This window comes from Arachis ipaensis, chromosome B7 (assembly GCF_059453495.1).
Source record: "Arachis ipaensis isolate K30076 ecotype BB chromosome B7, ASM5945349v1, whole genome shotgun sequence".
NCBI lineage: Eukaryota > Viridiplantae > Streptophyta > Magnoliopsida > Fabales > Fabaceae > Arachis > Arachis ipaensis.
The window spans coordinates 108,868,701-108,876,118 of NC_142442.1; the positions used below are offsets into that span (position 1 = coordinate 108,868,701).

Here is a 7,418-nt window from a genome sequence, read left to right on the forward strand (position 1 = left end):
ACACTGTCCAGTTAGTTAAACTTCTTCAAAGAGCTCTCTCAGAATAAAATCTCTATTCACTAGTTTTCTCTCCTTGCTTCTGAATGAGCAGAAAGTCTTCTTTTATCTCCTTGCATGTTGCTGGGTTCTTCTTCCAAGGTCAAAACCTTGAGCCTTGAGCTTCACCAACCCACTGATTCATTTTTTTCCATTAATCTCCAGAGTAGAAACTTTCCTTCTGACTTCTTCATCTTGACCGAAAGCCATAAAGCAGTAACCACAAGAGTCTTCAAATGGTTAACTTGATCTGAGCCCTTGAAAACCAACTTGGTCCCCAAGACATGTTTGAGATCGTGGATTCACAGCAGAGAGGAACAGAAATCCTCTTTTTCATATAGTTCAAAATGGAGATATAGAGAGTTGAAGATGAAGAGAAGAAAGTGTGTTGCATGTAAGAGGAAATAGGTTACCTTTAATCTAAGCTTGATATGGTTTGAATTTGCTTATTAGACTTCTGTGTTTCAAGCTTGGACTTTCTCTTTCTTGCTTCTTTGATGATCACCTTAGGGAAGAAGTTTTCTCTTTCTCTTTCTCAATTTTCTGAGTTTGTGATTTGACTAAGACAGAGAGGAAAGGAACGTTGCTTTGGAAGCAATGAGAAAGAGTGAAGACTTCAATCTTCTGTGAGAAGCATGGTGTGATCAACTTGGATTTGTGGATATGGGCTTGGATCGGGTTTGATTAGCTTGGCCCGATGGTTCCTTTGGCTTCTTTCTTTGCTTTTTCTTGGGCTTCTAATTTTTGCTTTCAGCCCACCATCCTTGCTATTTGCTTTACATTCCATTTGGGCTATAAAATTGAATTTTGGCCTGCAACAATAAATAATTAGTAATATTAAATTTATAATTACTTAACACAGATTATTTATTTTGTCCAAAAATAATGTTTGTCATCACTAATTAATTTAGTTAATTTCTTAACTCAACAATCTCCCCCTTGATGACAAACATGATTTAAGCAATAATCAAAAGGAATTGAATTTGAGTAAGGTTTAGAAACTCCCTTTGATTTTTATCATTTGCTTTTATGTTGCTCCCCCTTTCTCTTTCAAGAGTTGCTCCCCCTAGATTTATGCTTTTCTTTTCTTTCCTATTTGCATATACTTATTGGGAACACAATGAAATACTATATACTGTCCATGGATGCAGCAAACAGTAATAGTTTCAAACAGTTATAACATCTCATGAAACAGAGCTAAAGGATTTTACAAAAAATAGCCAAAAGTTCAGCCCAAAACTGAGTCAAAATATCTCAGCAATAATAACAATTTTTCAGCTCGAGCTTTAACCAAAACAGAGCATTAAGACTAACAAAGGCAAAACAGCAACAGATCATATGAAGCAAGTTCAAATTCTCATGGCAAAAAATCACAGCAGTAGCAAAATTAGCAATATGCTACTAAATTCAATTCAATTCAATTCATACAGCTACTCCCCCTTTTGTCATCAAGGGTGCAAGAGTTAATGAACTAAAATCTTGCAACAAGAGGTTCAGAGACTTTCCTTTGATGATACCAGATTAACTTGATGTGCTCCCCCTTTCTTTCATATGAGTTGCTTATCGCTTAACCTGAGGACACAGACAATAATGCCAACACAACAATCCAATGTATAAACATGCTTATCTGGAATTCTATGGTTGCACAAAAGCCTAATAATCCATAAAAGCACATAGTGCAAACGACGGCAGCATGTAAGCAGCAATTCACCAGTACAACATAAAGTTCAAATGACTTAAAGTCATCCAAGCTCAGTTCACAAACAAGTAAAACAGATTTCAATTCATAAACACAAGTCAATTAACAAACACAAGACTAATCAAAACTAATATCCAATAATCTCAATAAGTCTTATGCCTTATCAAGCCTCATATATGCAGTTTTCTTCCCCTTTTGTCATCAAGGTGAGAAAAATAAAACAAATCAGAACCTGCAAAATAGTGTGTTAGAGGCATGTTAAAGCTAGATGTTGCGTTTTGAAATACAAAAAAATTCGAAAGAGAAATAAAGATAATATTTCAACCAGCAACACCATAGTTATATAACAAAACTCACAATGTGCAAAGACCAATTCTTGAAAAAAAAATTCATTAGAACCAAAAAGAGAGTTTCACATCACTTGAAGGTTTCAAAAAACAAAAAAGAGACCACATGTATAATAAGATTCAAGCATGGTTCATGTCCATTTTTACATTACAAAAACTAGATCTCTCATTTCTTATTCAACAAATGTCTCTTTGACCTGCAAAATAGAATTCTCAAACAAGACATTAGCACAATTAAAACAGAAGTTGCAGTTTTCCAAAAATTGAAATGATGATAATGAGAAATGTTAAAAGATATGCACAATACATGAATAGGTTTGCAATTGCAGCAAGTTAAGAGTGTTCTTGGAAAAAGAAAGTTCAGAACCCTATTCCAAGAAAGTTCAGAGCCCAGAAGATAAAATTCAGAGTGATGGTTCTTCTTCTGCCCAGAATTGTCTCATCCGAACCTGTGAGACAAAGACTTCAACAAACACATCAGTAATTTTTAACAATGAATCATATATTAAAATTCCTAGGCTAGTCCTAAGCATGCAGAATCTATCCTCAGCTAATGGTTTTGTGAAAATATCTGCTAATTATTCCTCTGATTTAACAAATTGAATACCAATATCCCCCTTTTGGACATGTTCTCTTATTGAGTGAAATTTCACTTCAATATGCTTAGTCCTAGAGTGCAAAACTGGATTTTTAGAAATATTAATGGCACTCATATTATCACACATCAACGGAATATTTTTAGCATTTAATTTGTAATCAGCAAGCTGTGTTTTTAACCATAAAAGCTGAGAACAACAAGAAGAAGCAGCTATATACTCAGCCTCTGCAGTGGATAAGGCCACTGTTGGTTGCTTCTTACTTGACCAAACATTTAAGGACTTTCCAAAGAAGCAACATAAACCTGAAGTACTCCTTCTATCAACTCTATCACCAGCAAAATCTGCATCACAATAACCAACTGCAGAAAAATCATCAATCTTAGGATACCAAAGACCAAAATTGGATGTGCCATGAACATATCTAATGATCCTTTTAACTGCAAAAAGATGTGACTCTTTTGGTTTGGATTGGAACCTAGAACACAATCCAACACTTTGCACAATATCGGGTCTAGAGGAAGTTAAGTACATAAGAGAACCAATCATTCCTATATACCTAGTCTCATCAACATCTTTCTCAGTTTCTCCCTAATCTAATTTTGAACTAGGATGCATGGGAGTTCCCATAGTTTTGGCATTTTTCATACCAAATTTTGTAATTAATTCCTTGGCATACTTCTCTTGATGAATGAAAACACCTTTTTCAGTTTGTTTAATTTACAGCCCAAGGAAAAAATTAAGTTCACCCATCATACTCATGTCAAATTCACTTGTCATGAGTTTTCCAAAATCAAAACAGAGGGATTCATTGGCTGATCCAAAAATAATGTCATCAACATATATTTGGACTAGAATAAAAGAATCATTAGTATTCTTGATAAATAGAGTTGTGTCAGTGGTGCCTCTTTGAAAACCATTTTTCAAAAGAAAAGAGCTAAGTCTCTCATACCAAGCTCTAGGAGCTTGTCTTAAACCATAGAGAGCTTTAGATAATTTGAAAACATGATTAGAATGCTCTTTTATTTTCAAAACCAGGAGGCTGCTCCACATACACTTCTCTATCTATCACACCATTCAAAAATGCACATTTCACATCCATTTGATATAATTTAAAACCACAAAATGCAGCATAAGCTAAGAGAAGTCTTATGGCTTCTATTCGGGCAACAGGGGCAAAGGATTCATCAAAGTCTATTCCTTCTTCTTGGTCATATCCTTGTGCCACTAGCTTTGCCTTGTTTCTTGCAATGCTACCATCTTCTCCCAACTTGTTCCGAAATATCCACTTGGTGCCGGTCACTTTCTTTCCACTTGGCCTAGGAACCAAAGTCCATACTTGGTTCTTTTCAAACTCAAGAAGCTCATCCACCATAGCCTTAACCCAAGAGGGGTCACTAAGGGCTTCCTTGACGTTTTGAGGCTCTATTTGTGAGAGAAAGGCAATGTTTGATCCTTCATTTGCCTTTCTAGTCGAAGACTTTATTTGCACTCCATGAGAGACGTCCCCAATAACAAATTCCTCAGGATAATTCTTTAAGAATCTCCATTCACGAGGTCTGGTGGATTTGGAGGCAGATTCAGATACCAAGGGATTCTGGGTGCTGCTGGCTTCAGGATTTCCTTTAGATTCATGAGACAAAATGGAATTGTCTCTTGAATTTTCAGCATCTGCAGTATCTGATTCAGCTTGACCAGAATTCTCTTTTTCTTGATTTTGAGCAATTTCATCTTCCTTTTGACCTTGAATTCCTGCATCACAATCTTCCAAAATGCTTTGTACCAAGTTAGTATCACAAAATGTAATATGTATAGACTCCTCAATAATCCTAGCATCTTGATGATAAACCCTATATGCTTTACTAGTTGTGGAATATCCTACAAACAAACACTCATAAGCCTTTGGATCAAATTTTCCCAAATTTTCTTTGTTATTTAAAACAAAACATTTGCATCCAAAGATGTGCAAGTAATCTAAGTTTGGTGGGTAGCCTTTCCAAAGTTCATAAGGGGTTTTCTTCAAAAATTTCCTTATGATTGTTCTATTCAAAATGTGGCAAGCCGTGTTAACCGATTCAGCCCAAAGAAATTTTGGAACATTACTCTCACAAAGCATAGCTCTTGTCATATCTTGTATGCTTCTATTTCTTCTTTCCACAACACCATTTTGTTGTGGTGTTCTTGGACAAGAGAAGTTGTGAGATATTCCAAATTTCTCACAAAAGGATTCAAATAAATTATTTTCAAATTCAGTTCCATGATCACTTCTTATAGAAGAGATTTTCAAATCCTTTTCATTTTGAATTTTCTTGCAAAAAGGTTCAAAGGCCGAAAAGGCTTCATTTTTGTGTGCAAGAAATAAAACCCAACCAAACCTAGTATAGTCATCCACAATTACAAAACCATAATATTTACCACCTAGGCTTTGAGTTCTTGTTGAACCAAATAAATCAACGTGTAGCAACTCAAGTGGTCTTTTAGTAGAGATGTCTTCCTTTGGTTTAAAAGAACATTTTGTTTGTTTTCCCATTTGGCAAGCATCACAAGCGATGTCTTTGTCAAACTTTATCAAAGGAAGACCTCTTACTAATTCTTTCTTTACAAGTTTGTTTATTTGAAACATACTTGCATGGCCCAATCTCTTGTGCCATAACAACTTTTCAGATTCTTTAGAGTGAAGACAAGCTATATTTTGATCTTTTAGTTCATCAAGAGTAAGTCCATACATATTATTAAAATGCTTGGCAACAAACATCACTTCATTTGTCTTTTTATTAACAACACAGCATTCAAGCCTTTTGAAAATAACTAAATATCCTAAATCACACAGTTGACTTATACTTAAAAGATTGTGCTTCAAACCGCATACCAAAAGTACATCATCAATGAAAGTAGATTGCTCATTACCTACTTTTCCAACAGCAATGATTTTACCTTTACCATCATCTCCAAAAGTCACAAAACCTCTATCATACTTATTTAGTTTGATGAAGTAAGTTGACCTTCCAGTCATGTGCCTTGAACATCCACTATCCATGTACCACATGTCCTTTTTGTTCTTGGATGCTAGGCAAATCTGTATGAAGAGTTTCAAGTAGCCTTAGGTATCCAAATTAATTTGGATCCTTTGAAGTTAATCCATCTTGGTTGTCCAAGTGCATTGAAATCACAAACAACATTATAAACTTTGTTTCCTACAACTCTCTTTTCAATGAAACATTGTGCATATGAGTGAGCAAATTTCTTGCAATTGACACAATAATTTTCTGATGTGTGTCGCTGAAATTGAGGTGAGTTATATTGCTTGAAATGATTAAAGTGTTGAAATTTTCTGGTTTTTGGAGGAGATGCATTTCTTTTGACAAACTGATTTTTATTAAAGTTATTCATCTTTGCAAAAGCATTTTCACCAGAATTTTTTTGAACATTTTAACCTTTTGAAAATGAGGTTTTGTTGTAAAATGGTGGTTTCTTGAAAGCAACCTCATTTTTCGAAATGTAACCCAAACCTGGCCGGTTTGAACTCGGATCAGTTCTTGGTGAAGGCTTAGTTTCACTTGTGTACACTTCATCAAATTTTTCTTCAAAAGTTAAAACATATCCAATACCTGATTTGTTTGGTATGGATTTGGTATTTGATGAAGAAGCCACAAATTTTATAGAGGAAGTGTTGGAAACTGCATCTTCCTTGGCTATGTAGCCTAAACCAGATTTTTCAAACAATGGTCTTTGACTTGCAAGTAATTTGTCCAAGTTACTAGAACCTTGAGCAAATTTTGCTAAGTCACCATTCAGCCTTTTAATCATATCATTTAATCTTTCATTTTCAGCAATTAACTCATGAGAAGGATCCACAATGTGCTTTCCTTTTAATTTTTCAAGTTCAGATTTTAGAAATCTGTTTTCTTCAATGATGTCCAAAGCACATTCAGTTTCCTTCACTTTTTCTTTTAAAAAATCATTTTCAACTCTTAACAAATCTCTTTCAGATCTGTATTCATTGTACTTGTCAAGCAGTTTTGAGGTGTTTAAAGTGAGATCATCAATAATAGTATGTAGATCATCCATAGACAAATCAAAGTAATTTACCTCATCAAAATTTTTGTTTCCAGCCATGAAATAGTCTTTGTCTTCACCTTCAGACTCTTCTTACTCATTGGAGTCGTTCTCGAGATCCTCCCAAGCTGCCATGAGCATTCTCTTCCTTTCCTTCTTTCCTTTGTCCTCCTTTTTGAGCTTTGGACAATTTAGCTTGAAATGTCCAGCCTCCTTGCAGTGATGGCACGTCACTTTGCTCAAGTCGATCTTGTGCTTCTTTGAACTCGAACCCTTGTATTTGCTCTTGTTCTTCATCATCCTTCTAAATCTCCTAGCAAAAAAAAAAAGCTCGTCATCTGAAATACCATCACTAGACTCACTCTCTTTCGGTTCTATTTGTGACTTGAGGGCTATTCCCTTTTTCTTTGAGTCTGTGTTTGTGTGTGTGGCTTCATAGGCAAGGAGTTTTCCTCTCAGCTCATCATAGGTTATGGGACTTATGTTGTTACTCTCGGTTAGGACAGTGGCAGTGTTTTCCCATTCTTTTGTGAGGCTTCTAAGGAGTTTTCTCACCAAGGTTTGTTCTGCATAGTTTGTACCTATAGCATCAAGGTTGTTAATTATGATTGAAAATCTCTTAAACGCTTCATCAATGCTTTCTCCATCCTTCATGCTAAACATCTCGTACTCTTTTCGCAGCAT

General features: G+C 35.2%; 1 pseudogene; it reads right to left on the reverse strand.

The window, feature by feature from the left end:
* Window positions 1–652: 652 nt before the first annotated feature.
* Window positions 653–7,418, reverse strand: LOC148553687 (uncharacterized; annotated as a pseudogene).